Source organism: Lonchura striata, chromosome 12 (assembly GCF_050655825.1).
Source record: "Lonchura striata isolate lonStrDom1 chromosome 12, ASM5065582v1, whole genome shotgun sequence".
NCBI classification, from domain to species: Eukaryota; Metazoa; Chordata; class Aves; order Passeriformes; family Estrildidae; genus Lonchura; species Lonchura striata.
The window spans coordinates 6608463-6627626 of NC_140714.1; the positions used below are offsets into that span (position 1 = coordinate 6608463).

Here is a 19164-nt window from a genome sequence, read left to right on the forward strand (position 1 = left end):
TGCATTATAGTCTCTGTAATACCTTCAGCTGCTATAGAGATCTCACAGAGATGAGGATGTTCATGATAAATAAATTTGGTATTTTTTTCATGATCATTTCATTTTGTACATTTGCCAAAATATTTTTTTTAAATCCATGTTATTCAAATTTTGGAGAAGGGTTGGTTGTAAAATCTCTAATTAAGTTCCTTTTGAGTCACATTTCAGTGATGGTTTTTAATAAATGGCAATATGCAAATATTAGCCACATAGCTAACATTTTCTGTCCTCTCCTGACTTATTGTAGGTTAACAAGGATGAATTATTGTCTCACCCCTTGTGAACATTGTGTGATCTGGGCTAAAACTAATGAGCCAAACCCAGTCTTCAACTGGACCTGGAGTGAGGCAGTGGCTTCTCATCTCCCCAGCAATTACAGCAGTGCAAAAGGCAGTTCTGTACCCAGTGCCCTGCCCTGCTGCCTGCTGACACACTGCTGGGGATGTACCCTCAGCTCCTGGAGCAAAACCCACTTCCATCCTGCTGGAAAGGCCTTTACAAAGAGGAAGCAAAATCCTGCCCAGTGCTGTGGAGAACAGACAGAGGCTTTTTGGGGTTGTCTGTGGGAAGGGGAGCTTGCTATCCCCAGGAATGGGAGGCATGTCCGCAGTGGGAGGCAGTGCTCACGGGGCTCCCCACTCTCACCATTGAGCATTGTTCAGAGCAAACAGAGATGCTGCATATGGATGTAAAGCTTGATTTGTGGCTTTTACACCCACCACATTTCTTGGAGTTGACAATTTCTCGAATTTTGGGACTTTTTCTCTCCAGGCTGTTGTTTTCTTTGGGGTTTTTTCTTCATTTTATAGGAAGCTAGCATGCAAACAAACCAACCCACGCTTTGGCCAAAGCATCTGTGTAATGCTGTCCTCCCCTCAAAAGTGTACAAATCTGCAGGCATGGGGACACATGTTGGGTTGGTATAACACAGTGCAGCTGCACCATGACATTGCTTGGGTGGATGCTGAGAAATCTATAGGAATTCCCTGGGGAAATGTGGAGTTGGGGGGGAGGGGGGGGGCGGGGGGGAAGCCTGCCCTACCCACTGTTACACTTTGCTGGAAAATCCACTGCCCAACAGTGAGAATAGAGTGACTTATTTTTCCAGAAATGCCTTGGGCCAGCTGTGTCTGAATAGTTGTTTCTTGCCCCTTACAGTTCCCAAAATGTTCAGAGCATTTTCCAGGAGGAAGCAAGTTAGAGCCAAAGAGACACAGAAGAAAGAAGGAAAAGATTCAACTCAGCAGTTGTTTAGTATAAGTGGAATCTCATTCATTCTAAAATTTCAGCCCTTTCTGATGACTTCACAGTTTTAAAGAAAATAATATTTTTGAGCTCTCCTATGCATGCTGAAAAGCTCTTTGTTCCTCCTCTGTGTGGCAGAAGATGCATTACGATTTGTACAAGGCTTTGACGCAAGGTGCGTGATGCTCACCTCTGAAAATATAACTGATATTTTCTCTGAGGATGGAAAAAGGATGGGTCAGTCATCCTTTCTCTGGGAATTTCCAGCCAAAGGGAGTAGTTGTGTACTTCAATTCATTGGTGAGTGGGCAGCAGCGTGGCTTGTTGGATCTTCTCTTTGGGCATGGAGTGAGAGACACGTGGAGATGGCAGGACTGCTGTCCCCTCGTGCTCGGCCATCATCAGGCGTGTGGCTTTGGCAGACATTGTGAATCAAAACCCTGAGGGGTCTTTTCAAACTCTACCCTGACTTACCTCAGCTCTTCTCTTACAGCTGTCCCTTCCTCCAGCCAGAATGGTGGATTTGAGTGCACAAAGATATTGAATCAGATAAAACTCACTGGAAAAACCTGTATCCTCAGGTGGGTGTTGATGGACATTCTCCATTGGCTGAAAGTTTCTTATCTAGATTCAAGGACACTTCTATTTTAAAATCTCTTTTCCATTGGACATCTACATGTGAAGTCAGGTTGCAGACACGGAGGCTGGCTCAAGAAAGCCACAAGCTGCCTGATTTCTGTTGCATACCATAATTACAGTAGCATACACTTTGGACTGACAGCAATTCTCAGCAACAAAGTACTTTAGAAATATTAATCTCACATCAGCTATTTGTGTTGAATATTGGCTTATTCAGCAGGTGATGTGAGCCAATATTATCATATGTTTATAGACAGCAAAACAGAGAGGAAGAAAGATTAAGTGACCCACCTAAGGCCAAGCAGTATGTCCAAGAGAAAACCTAGTTAAACTTGGGGATTACTGCCTCCCAGTGATGGAGAAATGTCTGCAATATTTCTGAGAGGCTAATGTATATACCTCTACAATAAATTAGAAATTATACTGGCTTACGTTAGTCCTTCACTAGTGTAAGGGACATTTTCATTGCATGGTATTGCAAAATCCAACAGACTTGATGCTTTAGACAGCAGCAGCCAGATCCTCCAAAATGTCACCATGATCCTCCATGTGCAAGTCCCACAAACTGCAGTGTCTTAAAGGAGAGCTGAATCTTCAGCTGATGATTAATATAAGCTGTGATTAGCTTGTGATTTGGCAAAAATGGCCAAAAGTTTGAGTCTTTTAACCTTGTCTTCTCACTATTCAGCATTTCCCATTCCATGAGCTGAGAGGGACTCACAGATGGGGCTGTTCCCCAGTTATGGGGATGGGCTACATGATGAGGAACAGGAGTTCTGTGTCCATGGAACTTGTACAGCATCAAGTCTCAAGGTAACAGCATTTCTTAAATTGAATACTGATGTTATAGGAATTTTAGGAAATTAATTATCCCATGAAAAGTTGATTAAACTTCAGAAGAAATAGGTTTACATTGAAAAATTGGCTAATAATAGGGATAAGATAATTATACATAGGGGGGGAAAAGCCAAGCCTTTTGTTCTTAGACTTTCTTCTCTTACATCACATTATGGATGCCATTCAAGGAAGCAACCTCTGCAGAATAATTCTAAGTGTTAACTAATCATGTTTCCAAAAAAATGAGCAGGGTCTCAGATTTTACTTGGCTTGGATGTATAAAGGCAAATTATAAGTTACGTAATAAAACAACAGAATCATTCAACATTGATTTACTTGTTTGTTTTGCTATAAGAAATGAAATTTTTATTGGAATGAAATTAAACAAAAGTTTATGTGCTTGTGTTCCCCATAGCCTTTTATACTGTACTAATATAGTAATATTCATAAATCATATCAGTTTTCAAATTTCCTCAGCAGTGACCTAGACTACAAATGCTTAACAACTTGCTGAGAGACTTTGAAATTAAATTCAGCTGTAATATCATCTCACTAATTTATGGCAAGTCTGGTTGCTACAAGGATACACTTAAAGAACCATGTACACTGAAGTACATAGTGGGGATAAGATAAAACATGGGTTTAGTATCATGTAGTTATTCCACTAGAAAGATTTATTCTGCGTTTCATTGCTTTATTGAACATGGCAAACCAGTGTGTTTCTTGGGAGAGGGGAAATCTTAGATAATTAAACATGTAAATACTAGGCCAAGTAAAACATGGAACGCACTAGATAAGAAATTAAACCTTTGTATCTATTGAAGGAGTCTTCCCTTTGACATTTGTTAATATGAACATTCACACAGACACATGGACTCTCTATATTAATGTGTATCTAGAAATATATACGTGATTATACATGCATACAGTCTTCACAACAGGCATAATAGTAAAATATTATTTAGGGTAGAACAGACATTATCTGGTGCAACTGGAATCACGTTTCTGAATTGCCCAACATCCCTTAAGCCCATTTTTTGTCCCACTGCAACTTTTGAACTTCTGCAAGGCTCATTATGGCAAATTGAGATTGATGACAAAGTGCAGCATTTTTAAATTATTAGTAACAGAAACAAGCTTTTTCTTTTATCATTGCTGTTGCTTGGGAAAAGTCTCAGAATTGCTTGGCTTTTGAAGGTCCTCTCCCTGTCCTTTCTAACCCATTCTAAGCAGCTAGCTGGCCAATTAAAACAATCTCTCCTTTGGAAAGCAAGCATTTGTCAGAGTTAAGAATGAAGTCTTTCTTCTACTACATCTATTGTCCCATTCATTCATTTACATAACTACTCCAGTGTTAATCAAGTGCCTGTAGGCATCTCTCTAGAAAAGTGTAAGGCCATAAAAATAAAGGCAGACATATCTAGTTATAGATGAACCTTCCACATGCTGCAGATCTTTTCTCACACACTTATCTTGGTTTATCTCCACCTCTTTAAATTGGAAAACTCACAAAAATCCATCTCCTGTGAGATTTCCAAGGTTTCTTGATTTCATTTGGGTCAAAACTGACATAAAAAGATGCATGTCTCAGAGCATTTCTGAGCTGCTGCCAGGAACAGGGAGTGCTGGACTGTGCCACGAAAAAGGAAAAAAAGTTTTTTGAAAAGTCACCAAATTTTTTAACCTTTAAAAAAATCAGCCTGGTTCAGTCTCGGGTATGGTTAAAAGAGCTGCCCTGATTTATTGGTGTCAAACAAAGTATGTTAGGGCAGAACATCACTTTGAAATTGAAAAAGTGTCAGTGGAAGCACTGCCCATCAGCACTGCTTGGGCTGGGTGAGGTCTGAGCCTTCTCTAACACTGGAGAAAAAGAATATTTAAAAAAGAAGAATGCTTTACCTGGAAGTCCATCTCTTACTCTCTCAGATAAAGTTGGCTGCGAAGTCAACCTCAGCATTTGGGGTTGTGCTGATTAATTATCACAGAAATCATGAAATATACTGAGTTGGAAGGGACTCATCAGGATCATCTGATATTTGCTTTGTGCCTCACCCTGGCCCTGCAAAGTAAAAGAAAACAAGTTTCTCATTCCCTATCCCACCAAGAATGCTAAGACACGAATATGGAGTGATGGTTTGGGGAATGTTTCATAGAATAAGCTTTCCATACACATAAATCTAATAAAAAAAAATAATATTCTCCAGTTGGTAACATAGTTGCTTCCTGCTGTCCTTTAATTTTGCACTTTTTCTTTTCTCTTATAAATGACAAATTAATTTTATTTCCACTGTGTTCTTGCTCTTGCACAGTGTCTTACCCAGAGCAATTCTCTCTTAGAGCTCTGTCACAAGGACATGCCAGGACTGCCCAGAGACAAAGGGAAAATGAAATGTAAGAGATGCAGGGGAGTCAAGCCTGCTGTTAATAACCCAGTTTCAGACATACTTGTCCCACCATCATCCTTCTGAAGTATTTTTAATAGAACTCCTATGCAAAGGGAGACCTTAATATGATGCCTATTCCTGCCCTTCCTGAAACCACCATGTTCATTTTTCTTGAAAACGTTCAACTGTGGTAACTTTTAATCTGATTTATGACCCTTTGAGATGCCATTGAGGTTATAGTTGAGGCCCTTAAACTGGACAAAATTAGAAGCAAATATAAATTTAATTTGGTAAACTTATGATACAAATTATATCAAAAAATCAGCACTGACAGGAAACTCTTACATGAAAAATCATACTGGAATTAGCAGAGTCCTCTGCACCTACACACATTGCTTCTAGCAGATATTCTGCCTGTCCTACTTTTGGGCAACTACTTTTGATCAAAATGCTGCAGACTAAAAAAGGTAGTTGTCATTTTGTAGTGCTTGTTTTGGGTGAACAAAATTGTCTTCTGTCTTTAGATGTTGATGAATAGAAGTCCATGTACTCCCACGTAGGGCAAATGTGTTTTTTGATTGATTCATAATAATTAATCTTTGTGTAAGTGGAATGCATTAATTTCTCCTACTGGTGGTGACTGTACTTCTGTTTCTTTTCCTGTGTTAGATGGTTGTGCTCCAGAGACATATTTGCTGATTAAATTGGACTGCAACTGGGTGCTTAGGTTATGTCACTGTTACCTAAATGATCTTTTAAAGAACACAGAGTACTTGTTTTTCCTGCTCTTATGTGCTCCACATTTAATCACAGATCTTTGTAGCTTGTTATTTCTAAAATTCAGATTACTGTGACTTAAAAGCCTCTCTGTCTTTGCTAGTGCTTGGTGACATAAAATAAACCCACATATTAAGAAAAGAACCACAAAACTTGTCAAGTTGCATGAGGGATGGAAAGAAAAAGCAAGAATGCTTTACAGTGATTTGAAAAGGCCGTCTGCAGCACAGCTATAAAGGGAAATGCTATAATAAGTTGATATTCACCATGTAGCCAGAACTGCTTTTGAGAGTGCAGCAGCCCTGGGCAGGGGTCCCTGCTGAGTGTCCCAGGGCATGGGTGGGACACAGACACAGCAGGGGTGGGTTCATGGCCTGGGGACATACGAGTGCCACTGGGCAGCAGGACTGGGAGGGGGAAAACAGAGGGTGAGATTCCCCACCAGTGTCCTGCTGCTCCTTGGTGAGAGCAGCCCCCAAAGCCCCGTTTGCTCCTCCCCACCCTTCTGTGGCCTGGCTGAGACCCTCGGGCTCGCTGGGCTGGCCCTGAGCCCCAGCACACAGCAGTGTCTGTCCCATCTTCCTCCCCCTGCCTCCTCCTCCTCCTCCTCCTCCTCCTGGCCAGGCACTGAGTGGGATGGAGACAGAGCTGGCACAGCCTCCTGCTTGATGGACTGAAGTGCTCCAAGTTCCTTTTTTAGTAAAATTGCTTTGTCTCGAAAGTGCTGCAGAGCCAACCCTCTCCCTCCTTGCTCTTGGGCTGCTGCAGTGCCGGGATGCCGTGCCAGAACTGCTCCTCATCCCTGGACATGGACCATCCCGGGGTGCTGCAGCCCGTGTCCCACACCCCAGGGCAGTGTTAGGCTTCCCCAGGACAAGTACCCTGTCCTCCAGCCCCAGCATTTCTCTCTCTGGTGAGGCCTGGTGGCAGCATTGCTCCTTTGTTCTTTTAAGATATGGCATCTAAGGAATGGACAGAAACCAACAACTCTTTTTTCTTTTTGGCCTGGGATAATAAATAGCTTGCATGCAGCTGTAAAACACTGCACTTGGGCAGAGTTTCACTGGCTGCACTGAAGGGCTCACAGCTTCATTAATTCCTTCCACACTCAGTTTTGCCTTTTCCTTGCTGCTCCTCCACAGCCCACAATGGTGCTGCTGGGGCATGGCCAGGGTGCCAGGGAGGAAAATTACACCAAGGGGTGATGGGGGCAGCTACCTATCTCTGAGTTTGGTTGTACTCCATTCCCAGTTCTGATGCCTTCCAAACTCAGGCAGGGCTTTGGCCCAAAGTCTTTGCCAGAATTTCACCACATGAACTATTTTGTTGTCCAGACAAACACCTCTTCTAGGTCAGAGGATAGTTTGGGATGGGGATGACTGACATCAAGCTGGCCTCAGTGGAGATGCCCAAGGGATCAGTGTGCACAAGGGTTGTGAGGAGTGGGTGGGTGGACCAGAACCAGGTAAAAGGGGCTTTGGTTAGAATATGGGAGTCAGGGAGATGCTGGGAGGTAATGAGCTGCTAACAAGGCTGATAAAGAAGGTGTGGAGATAAATATAATGAGAATTAAACAGGAGAGATGGTTGGAGACTGGATGTGGACAAACAGTGAATATAAAACAAGAATGGAATTAGGGTGAAGAGGACAAACTTACCTAAGAGGTGAGGTTGCAATGAGGGCAGGACATCTGGAGCTGCAGGGAAGAAGGGGCAGACTTACATTCAAACATTTAATGAACTGCTGCTACCCATCAGGATGTTGTTTTCTCCAGTGTCTCTTTGGAGCTCAGTGCTCCTGGCTCAGCTCTGAGCTCTGGCAAAGGATTCCTGCTTCTCCCATTCCAGAGCCACCTGCATCTCTGACAGAATATAGAGCAGGTGCCTGCACATGCACTGGCTGTGTGGCTGCATGAGAAGTGGGCAAGAGTGGCTCTGGTTTGGGGAAACCATGGCACAGTGATGCCATCCTTGGTGACATGACAGGGTACTTCCGGGTGTTGAGGCAGGCTTTGTATTTTTATTCATATTTTGTTTATTTATTTCTAAATAAATGGTCTCCTGCCATGCTGGGTGGCTCTGCTCTAGTGTCAGATCTTGGAAGTAGCATGTTGTCTTTCAGATTCATCTTCCTAGATGATGGGAGTTGAGTGTGGGACTTCAGGGCAAGGCAAGATGATCCCATGATTAAGGTCTCATGCATTTGAGTGCCCTCCCAATGAACTGGGTTCAGTTTCCTCAGTTACCCAAACTAAACTCTTTCAGGATGATTGCTTCTGTGGTTTTGGCCAGGGATTGGGGTTTTTTGCTGATGTTGCATATTCCCAGCTGAAATAGGTATTAATGAGAGCTGAGTCTTACATGTACAGCATAAAGGCCCTTGTAAAGATTTTTGGACAGTTTGGACACCCCAAAGTTTCTGGAACTTTTTTATTTTATTTGTATTATTTCTCACCCCTCCCTGTTCTCACAACGTGTGATTTAGCTGCAGGAATACTTTTGTTAGTTTTGGATGATTCACTAATGAGAAGTACAGAAAACCCATGAGGATATGAACTATTTTCTCTTGTTTGCTCAAGCAACATGCAGCAAAATAGGCTTGGTGCAGTGCAGTATACAGCAAGTAGAAAACCAAAAGTAAAATCATTAAAATACATCCTCCATGCTGTGCAAATGAAGGACAGAAAACTCCTAGGAAAATCTCTAGGAATTCAGCTGCACTTGCATAACTCCAATTAGTGTGAACAGAGTGTTCATTAAGCCCTTGTACTTCTGTGAGGTAAGGTCCCATTTGAACTTCTCATTTGAGATGTTACTGGCCCAAGCACTAGAGGCTGAAGATGGCTGTTCAGTTTCTACATCTCTGAACCCTGTTGGGGGCCTGAACTGTTCACCTGAATGCTCATTTTTATGTGTTTTCTACTAAAACAGTTTTAAGGCATCTTTGAATTCTTGCTTGTTTGTCATAAAGGAGGAAAAAAACACCAAATGGGAATTAAAAAAAGGATTTTCTTTGTGACTACAGCTCCTCATTAGGAGGTTTATGATCAGGCTTAGGGAAAGCTTTCCTTGAATTATTTTAAAGTTCTAATGATAAAAACCTTGGGGAGGTCATGCACATGAGGGATTTAATGCCCATTCAGAACCGTCTGGCATTAGATCACATGCAGGGGAAGAACAAAATCTGGCAGGAGTACTTATCTCCATTAACCCAGAGTACAGGCTGATATGATTGTAGCAGAGAAAATACCCTCACTCTTTCACCAGGAAGAGTTCTTAATAGACCTGGGCTAAATTGACTTATAAAACCAAAGAAGCGTGGGTCTGCCATCTCATTGAGTACATTTACTTTGGCTTTTAATACGTATTTCATATCTCTTTAACCTTGACAACTAATACTTTATGGTATAAATGATTGCTGGGATGAAGGACTGTGTTTGCAGCTCCTAACTTACTCTGTGAAAGTTAGTGATGTAATCACCATGTTGAAGTACAGCCAGTGTTGCTCCTGCCTCTTCTCTAGAGCATCACAGAGTGCACAGTTTCAATGATATCCTCAGCAAAACTCCTGCTGATGTCAGTTTTGACAGGAAATCTTCCCTCCAAGACTCTGAACCACCTACATGCTTAAGTATGTGCTTGGCCTGAAGCAAACTGACCAGCGAGTGGTTTGGTCCAAACCCAGCTGAGAGAGTGAACAATGCCAGGGAGATGTTCCCTTCTCATCCAGATTAACTCTCTTTCACCCCAGCTGTGGGCAGGCTCTCTTCAGGCTCCTGAGCTGCTCATTGCTGCTGTACCATTTTCATCTTGTCATACTCCATCAGGATCCTCCATGGAGGGTTTCTCCCTGCCTTCCAAATTTTTCTCTCCTCTTCCCTGATTTCTCAGCTTGGTGCAGTCTGATAGCTGCTCTCTTTCAGCCAATGTTATTATTCACTTACTACATGGAAAGCAAACCCATATGGAAGACAAGATAAAGGCCATTTATCTTGGAGCCTACTGAGATGTGAACATCTCACATTAAGGCTGCAGTTCAGCCAGGCTGTCTCACACATGTTGCTGTCATCTCTTTCCTCCAGAACAGAGATGGACTCCTGCGTCAGCCAAAACAATCTTAGCATGTCATCTGCTTTGTGCTTAACACAGCCTGGCATGCAAAACATTCAAAGGAAAAAAGAAAAAACGATTATTGCTATGTCTTTTCATTTGTTCTGAGAAGCCACCTGTGCCAGCTTTCCCTTTGAAAATTGCTGTCTGGTGAAGGAAATCCTGAGATAGGGCTGAGTTAGGTAGATGCTAGATGCATCAAGCTTGGAAAAAGAAAGTTTGTTCTATATTCATTAATTAATGCCTCTCCCTGAGTGCCTGAAAGAGGATCATAGAACAACTTGTGTTGGAAGGTACCTAAAGATCATCTTGTTCCACCTCCCCCCTTCCTTGGGAAGGGACACCTTCCACTAAACCAAGTAGGTCAAAGCTCCATCTAGCCTGGCCTGGTGTTATTGTTATGGATAATATTATTCAATTAATAGCTGCCTGAAGGAAGTGATACCCAGCAGGGTGATGTCCCAGTGATGCTGGCTGTGAGCCAGGTGAGGGGCAGCAAGCCCAGCGTGTGAGCCAGGACACTGCTCCAAAGTGCCCCAGTGCCTCCTGAGCTGAGGAGGAGCTCAGGCACATAAGCAGGTGTTTAATGCTCCTGCTCTGACACTGTCTCCCTGCTTCCCTTCTGCAGGGACTCCCCACCAACACAGGAAATGACAGTTCACCTAGTCTGGGGTGAAAGCCTCCATCTTTCATACTTCTGGAGGATTAAGAGACTATGCTGGTGGATGTCCTGCAGTGTCTGCTGGTACCTTTCTGCTTTCTTCCCTGTGCTTGTGACACATTCACTGATGAATTTATGCTGCAGCTGGAAACCAGACCCAGGACAGCCTTTTCCCTGGTTTCATGTTATAGACACAAATAGACTCACACAGCCATTTGTATCTGGTTCTTTCTTTCAGCACAAGAGTTTTATTACCTCTCTAAAATGGTGCTGAAGGGGAGCAAAAGACCAGCAACAAAAGGAATAGCTGGAACAGGATCACAAAGGAGCAAATGGCAGGAGGCTGCCATGAGACCAGGCAAGTGAGAGCAGGAAATTAATGGCAAGTATCAAAAGGGCTGCTGGAAATCACCAATTTTCCTATGAGGACTCATCTTTTGAGTAGGAGCTGCCATTGGATCACATCAGGGTCACTCTGGTCTGAAGTGCATTTTTAACAGACAAAAAAGTTTTTCCCGTCTCAAATGTTGAACTTTGCAGAATAAGTTTGTGAAGTAAATGACAAGCCTTTAAAGTAGCTCATATTGCAGAGCAGTAATGTGGAAAAAAGATGCAAGTAATTATGTTTCAAATAAACACTGACCATTTTATTAGAAACTACCTGAAAAGATACTTCAGCAGTTGAAAATCTATCTCTCAGGCATGTAATCCCAGCTGTCCTGTGTGAGAAACTGTGAATCAGAGGGTTTGTACAGTGGGAATCACTGAGTAATTCCATGCAGGCTCTCAGCTGCTTTTCCAGGCTCCTCATGAGACTCTCATACCCAGGTCCTGGTTTTGTTGTCACTTTGCCCCCTTTGTGCTGAGCCCTCTGCCCGTGCAAGACCCCACACGCTGAACAAGACAAGGCAAATGGGAAGGTGGGCAAGGGGGGAACAAAAATTATTAAGAGGTAGAGCAGACTATCACTCTGCTCTCTACTGACCCTGGACTGAGCTGAGAGTGAATTTCTCTCAAATCCTGCCACCACAGCCATCCTGAAGCAGTCAGGGCACTGCACTTGCGTAAGCAAACGCTGTTGCCATCTTTCAATCACTGCTCCTGGGGAACTGCTCCAACTCTCATGCTTTGAATGGTTCCAGCTGTTCTCTACTCCTCAGAGATAGCATGAGAAAGCAGTCCCTTACACTGAGATTACTTCAGTGATATCAAAGGGTGTGGAAGAAAACTGCTAATTAGTAAACCCTCAAGGTATGAAGATATAAATAGCCCTGGAGCAATGAGAACAGATCCAAATCTGCAGACTAAGATTATCTTGAGATGAAAGCGTTACATTTAGGCTGATTCCACTAGAGAAGAGTGACTGAACATTCCTGTTGAGGGCTTGTTTCGATTGATAAAGTTCCTTATTGGGTTGTGCAGCATATTATCAATTTATTGAACCACCTGCCAAGGCTGAGCCAGGAGCAGTGGTAGCAAGAACTTAGTCTGGAATGAGCAATCATGAGGGAATTTCTGGCTTGTACTTTTACTTATATAAATAAATAAATACGTATCTCAAGTCCCTTTGCCAAAAGTCAAAAATGCTTTGGGGAGGTCCAGCTAAAAGGCAAAAATAAGTGTGACAAACAGCTGACATTCATCTACCAAGCATTTGCTAAAAAAGTGAGCTTATCCTGCCCAATGTGCTTGTGGCAGAGGGGAAATGTCAGAGCGGGGAGAGATGGAAATCACGCAATTGACTCTTCTTGGTCCCTGAGCATACTCAGGAGCCACATCCCTTGTCCCATAGCCCTGGTGACAGTTCAATTTCTCTTCATTCCAGCACAACTACAACCAACAAACCAGCCAGCTGCTCTTAAATGGCCCTCCTGCATTTTGACATAATTTACTGCACTCCTCCACACTTTCCATAGGGATTACTTATGGGGGTCTTTTAGTCTCCTACACTGAGTCTCTTGAATACTACACAAAGTAGCCACTTTGCAGTGGCTTGACAGCACTGTCCCCCTGTGCTAAATGTAGAGATCTTGGGTTTAAAGTGAAGGCTGTCTTAAGGGAAAAGGAGGAAAAACACATAAACTAAACCAAGGCTTCCCTTCAAAATACCAGCCCAGCCATAAGTGTGGACTTGCACAGCTGTTCCCAAGGGCAGGATCAGAGCACTGTGCATCAGGAGCACTTCTGCAGGACCACACAAGTTTACTGCTGTTCTTAAATCCCAGCCTCACAGCTGGTAAATTCCTGCCAAGTTGTTTGAGATGGGGGTACCTGGGAAATATTAGATGAGTCTGCATTGCATCATGAGAACACTATTGCACTTAATTATGCGTATCCCTCCTCTCCCAGCAGACAGATGCTGCATCCACAAAGTGAGAAAGAAACAGTTTTCAAGTAGAATCTGACAGCAAGAAGCCTAAGAGCAGGCTTCAGACAGTCCCAGCAATGGAGATCCTCACAGTATTGCACAATTCAGACCAGTGGATGTTGGTTTTCTCTGCAGCAACAATTCCCATCTATCCCAGTCCAGCTAACATCCTAATTCAAACAGGTTGTCTTGCACTTCTGCCTCCTTGTGCTGGAATGCTGATGGACAGGTCCTGACCTCCCTTCTCTCCCTCCCTGTGAGTCCAGCTTTCAGCCAAAAGTCTGGATGTTCTCTCTGCCAGGTGTTCTGGATGGTGCTCATCATAACAGCCTTTCCCAAAGTGTGTGAAGATCCCCCTCCAGCATTACCCTGCCTCTGTGTCTGAGGCAGTAGCTTAACAGGCACCAACTGTGCTATTTCATCTTCTAAACCAGACTGGTCTTCCAGGGATGGATGGTGGGCAGGCAGGAAAGCCTCCCATCAGTTATGCTGGCCCACAGCACAAGCTGCAGCACCACCCTGCCTTGCTGGAGCAGAGCAGATGCCCTTAAACAGACACAGCTGGTAGGTGAGCACAGATCCATCACCAGCCAACAGCTGCATGAACTAAATCTCAGCCTGTTTGCTCCTTGGAACAGCTGGAAGACAAGGTGCTTCTCCTTCACAGGGCAGTCCCAGGGTGTATTAACAACAAATGTGCAAACCAGGTTTTGGAAGCAATTCCTTGGAAGTGTGAGACTTCAGGGCATTTCTAACTTGGGTCTGTTGTTGCATGTACTCAGGGGCTTTACCCTTTCATCCTCCCCTCCTTTACACGTCAAATCCCCCATCCCCTGATCCAAGACAGGAAATTTCTGTTTACATCAAGCCATGGTGGTGCAGACACTAATCTGGCACAAGCCTGGGCTGCTGTATGGGGATGATGCTTTTCTCACCCTCTCCCTCACGCTGGCTCTACAATTCATGGGTTTGGGCTTTAATTCTGTAGATACTTTAAAGAAGTCCCAGCAGGTATGATGGAAAAGTATCTTTATCAGACATGATACAGCTGAGTGAATAAAGTGAATGGTCCTCTACTCATGAAATGCAAATTTACAACAAAACTTTCAGTTTACCTTGTTCAACACTTTTGTAGATGGGGATTATTGCCTTGGGTGAGGAATTCCTCCATATTTTGACCTGACTGTTCATCTGCATGGAGGCCCTTGACACAAAGTTTGAGTTCCTGCAGCTGCCTCAGCCCTGCTTCTCTGTAGGATGGCTTTCTATACAAAACAGGGTCTCTGCTGCAGTTTCACTTTAAAACTTAGTCTAACTAAATCTGTCACCTATTTAGGTACATTCTGCATTTATAAACAGGAGAAGAAAAATATATGTGAGCAAAGTGGCACTTTGACACTTCAAAATTTCAAATGTCTTTTCAGGTGAGTGTGTAAAATCATTCTGTAGATGAATCAACATTTTTTCATATATATTTATTTTAATATATATTAGGGCTCCAATAAAACATTGGAATGCTTAAAAATTACCATCAAAACCCCACAACAAACAAAAACACATCCCAACCAACAGTGTAGTTTTCCTGTTTACTTTGGCATGTGGTTTAAACACATTCTTCTGAATACACCAAGGCTAGTTGGTGTCTTGCTTATTTGACACGTTCAGAAAACACATGTGTCTAGCTTTGCAGCTGAAATGTGAGACATCATTGCAATTAAATGTTTATATGCTGAGAAACAGTGTCTTTATACAGCACAAGGCACTGTGTTCAATGCATATTAAATACTAGATATTCAATGCATACTGAATAATGTTTGGTGAAAAATGTTTCTTTGCTACAATCCTAATTGTTTTCTTTATAGTTCTAGGAAGTTATCCCACACTCTGTTTTAAATATGTTTCCAAATTTAATGAAGTGTCTGGTTTAATCATGTGTCTGTTTTAATGGCATAGGAATCCCAGTCAGAAAGCTTCATTATGTGAAGATGAGAAGAGAGGGGTTTTCATCCCAAATCCTGTTCCCCCTATGAGGCAATAGCTCAGGTTTCCTTCTGATAATCTCATGGATGTCACAGCTTTTCAGCTTTCTCCAGAATATGGTAAACTAGACAGTAAGTGGACCTTTTCATGATTAAATTCCTTTCAAAATTAGGAAAGTGATATTCATTCATATTCAAGGCTTCTGAATCTGATTGTGTGTCATCTGGCCACTTAATTATTCAATAAGCAGTGCTGGCCAAGGAATGTAAACTGAAATTGCTGTAAATTAGCTCTGGTATGACACAGTCCCTATAATTGATGTTGCTTTTGCAGATACTTTCTCGCAACTTTTTGGCATTGAATTAATTCTGGTTTTCACATTAGTATCCAGGTAATATTTAGTAGTGCAAGATCTCTTACCTGTATTGGGGTATTTTTTTGTTGTAGGGGGGAGGACATGCTGTACTTCAAACTGAGTTTAGTTCAGCTGCTACATAGGCAGTGATTTGCCAGAATGAAAGCTATTTTTGTGGCTGGAACAAAAGAAAAGCAATTGAGATTTCGTGGAAAACTGTTTGGATCCTGCTGCAGCTGAGAGGCTGGAAGTGTCTGTCTCTGCGGGATTCCTTCTGGACGTCCCTTCTGGTTACACATGTGCCTAAGTATTCTGTGGAACCGGGCCCTCAAAGCAAGCAGCAGCACCCACACACTTCCACAGACTATCCAGGGACACAAACAATTTCCAACCTTTCCCCAGAAAAACTTGCTTTGTCCTTGCCCTGCTGAGAAGCTCAACCTCAGCAGCAAAGACAGCTCTGCCCAGATCACCCAGCACTGCTGGTGTGGGAGGGACAGATCCCTGTGCATCTCTCAGGGAGCAGATGAGGTGCTGGGTTTTCCTCTAGCTGCAGAATATTCTTCCTGGTGCAACTGAAGGATTTCTGGATTCTTGTTTTATTCGTGTTTTTCCAGCCAGAATTTGCAGGCATCTCATCCCAAACCAGCTGCATACAGCCAGAGCAATGCAAGGGTATATTTAGAGGGTAAAATCTTTTCTTAAAGCAAGAATAAATGTTAGTCTCCTCTGAGCTAGGAGTAATATTTATTAGATGTGCTTTAGCATGTGTGTTGCTCTAGGATCAGGCAAGAAAATGAACAGTGACTCTTACCTCATGTTGTACGTATGAGGAAGGATGGACAGCAGCTGGCCCCTGCCTGGATACTCTGAGTGAGCAACAAAACGAGTTAGGTCAGGGTTTTCCTCTCTCACACTCTGTTGGGTCACTCAGGCAGAGCTGGCCCAGTGCCCTGCTCTCTGCACTGCAGCATCGAGGGTGGAGGTGGAGGTTTTGCTGCTCTCTGAGGCTCAGCAAGCTGGGGATGCTCTGCCTGGGCAGCAGGACAGGAAACCTTCTGTGCCTGCTGAAAACCTCATCATGAAGCAAAAAGCTTAAAAGATATTATTTATTTGCTTGCTTAAATTTGCTCTCTCTATTGTGTCAGACAGAGGGGATGCCTGGAAGGAGGGATGTGCCTCTGGCTGCCCAAAGCCCAGGTTTTCTCCATGTGCAGCACGTTCACTTCTGTGTGGCACCGAATGGATGCTGCACTTCCAGCCTGGCCTGAAAGCCCTGGTCTCCAGGGCAGCCTGGGCTGGGAGTGTGGCTCTGCTGAAGCAGATTGGAGGTCCAAGTGTCCCTGAGTGCCAGCCCAGTGCTGCTGCTACTCCAGAGCTGCAGTGCAGGTGCAGCAAAGGCACCGTGCTGTGCCAGCCCCAGCATCGCCCCACCGAGCCAGGAGAACCTGGACTGGCCAAAAAACTACCTGGCTTTGAGCATTTCCAGCATTCTGTGCACCCACTGAGCTTCTGCCTGCCTGCTAGCCAGTGTAACCTGAAGGTTGATGAATCCAGCCTACAAGTTTTTGAGAGTACCTGGGTGAAATTTCCTTTTTTTTCCTTTTGAAAGAAAAGAAAAATGTGCACATTGAAAGATGCAAAAGGCATTCAAGAAATGCACATATCATCATTTCAGGCATTCTGAGCAGTGGGATTGAGTGAAATCATTTATAGCATATGTTTTGATAGTTGAGTGGTTTTAAATTGTAAAGTTTTACTAAACAATTTTGAGTAAATAAATCTTTCCTAGGTAACTTTTAATCTGTTCCATTGTTTTCTCAGTCAGTACTGCTATGCCAAATATCAGTGCAGTTGTGTAATTACAGCAAGACACTTCCAGCTAGATTAACCAATGCTTTCTCATAGCACTGCAAAAAACTGCACTACGAATAAATAGATTCAGGGACAATTTGTCCAACAATAATCTATAGCACAGAGGGGATTAGGGAGTCATCTTCAAAGTATATGCTCATGTTCTTAAAATGACCTGTGAATATCTCTTTAGTCTCTAAGGAGTTCAGAGGGATTTTTGATATAATAGATATAGGTTATTAAATTACTCTTGGAAATGGGGAGCTGACCTCCAGTGGCAAATCTTTCTGTGAAAACATTGGCAAACATTTAATTTGATGAATTTTCCTCTAGTGTTTCTTTCCTAAAATCAAAATAAACAATAAAAATGCATTGGATAGGGAAAAAAAAAAAAAACACAATAAACCTATTTTGTTGCATTTTCTGATGCATGATTCTGTCTTAACTGCTAATAAATAATGAACACACCTACTTTTAGCAGACACTCCAAGATGCCTTTGAGCTTGCATGTAAAATGGGATGAAATTACCATCCCTTTTGTGCTGATTTGGCCTAGAGCTGGTGAGAAGGCTCAGCTCCTCATTGCTCAGTGCAGAGGGACAGGAAGGTGCCGGGCTGGGATGGGAAGGGATTCCTGGGGACAGATTTTTGGCCCAGAGGGGCAGGGAACAGGGGGGGTGACACTCAGAGCACTCAGAGCCCTGCAATGAGCCTGGTTTGGAGACCTGGAGGAGCATTTCCACCTCACAGCTGCCACCCCAACAACCAGATTATACTGACAGGAGCTCTAATCTGATGAATGCTTCACTTTTTATACAAATTAAGCAATTCCAGCAGGAGGGAGAAAAATAACCCCAAACCTGTAATGAGCAGAATAAGGACTTGAACCTGAGCCTCTGGCATTGAGATAAGTACTCACATGTGTATTTTTTAAATTAAAAAGACTGTTTTGATTTTGGTGATTAATAAACCCATTTTGAAGAGTTCAGGTGATGGATTTCCTGGTGCTTTTGGGCTCTTTACAGAAAATTTTGATTAAGTCCTTTAGTAATGGCCTGAAAAATTAAGGTATTTTCCTTATGAATGACCTTTTAAATTTCCAGACTGAGCATGCTATTATAAAATCTTTGCAGAATCTGTTGCCCTACTCTATGGGACACTTGTTGGACATGAATACCCCAAGAACAGTTTCCCATCTGACAAGCTGAGTTTCTCCTGCATTGCCCAGCTTGTCCAGCAGCTTTTGCTGGAGAGACCCAGTCTGGTAACTGATGCTGTTACCATCTCTGGATCCCCTAGGTACCCTTTAAGGTAAAATCCTGTATTTGGCATTTTTCCTGGGCAGAAGGGCCCCAAGGTCCTGTTCCTTATACCCAAAATCATGCTAGAGTACTTACATACCTCCAGGCATTTTGTGAGAGCTCATTAACCAGGGGGAAAAAAAGGAAAAGAAAAAAAGTGTGATAAAAAACCATGGGACACAGGAATAGCAGAGATATGTTTTAAGCACAGGAAATGTTATTTTTAAACTGCTTGAGAGGGTTAAATCAACAAAATTCTACACCCTGTTCCCATCTCCTCAAAAGCACAAGGTCTGGACAGCATCCCCAGGCCAGACCTCAAATCCTGCTTTCTGAGCCCTGCCTCCTCAGCTGTGCCTGTGGAGGGGCTGTTGGCAGACTGGCCCCTTTTCACACTCAATTTCTGGTGTTCTGGCTCAGCCCAGGTCATCCAGCAGTAGTCACAGAATAGAATCATAGAATCATTAAAGTTTGAACAGATCGTTGAGTTCAATCATAACTCTTTGTGCTGTAGTTTGCTATAGTCTTTCCACTAGGTATCAAATTCTTCCCAAAACATCCCTCCTTGATATTTCATGTCAGCACAGTACAAAAAAGCCAGAAATATGAATTATA

At 43.0% G+C, this 19164-nt stretch overlaps 1 long non-coding RNA gene across 5 annotated transcripts in view; it reads left to right on the forward strand.

Moving 5' to 3' along the window:
• The window catches only part of LOC110482230 (uncharacterized), a 177546-nt gene that overhangs the window by 85615 nt on the left and 72767 nt on the right, over window positions 1-19164 (forward strand). For all 5 annotated transcript variants that reach the window (XR_014958051.1, XR_014958053.1, XR_014958052.1 and 2 more), the window contains 3 exons: window positions 1198-1459; window positions 1778-1865; window positions 2612-2736. This is a non-coding gene — a long non-coding RNA (uncharacterized LOC110482230). The remainder of the gene's footprint in view (window positions 1-1197; window positions 1460-1777; window positions 1866-2611; window positions 2737-19164) is intronic.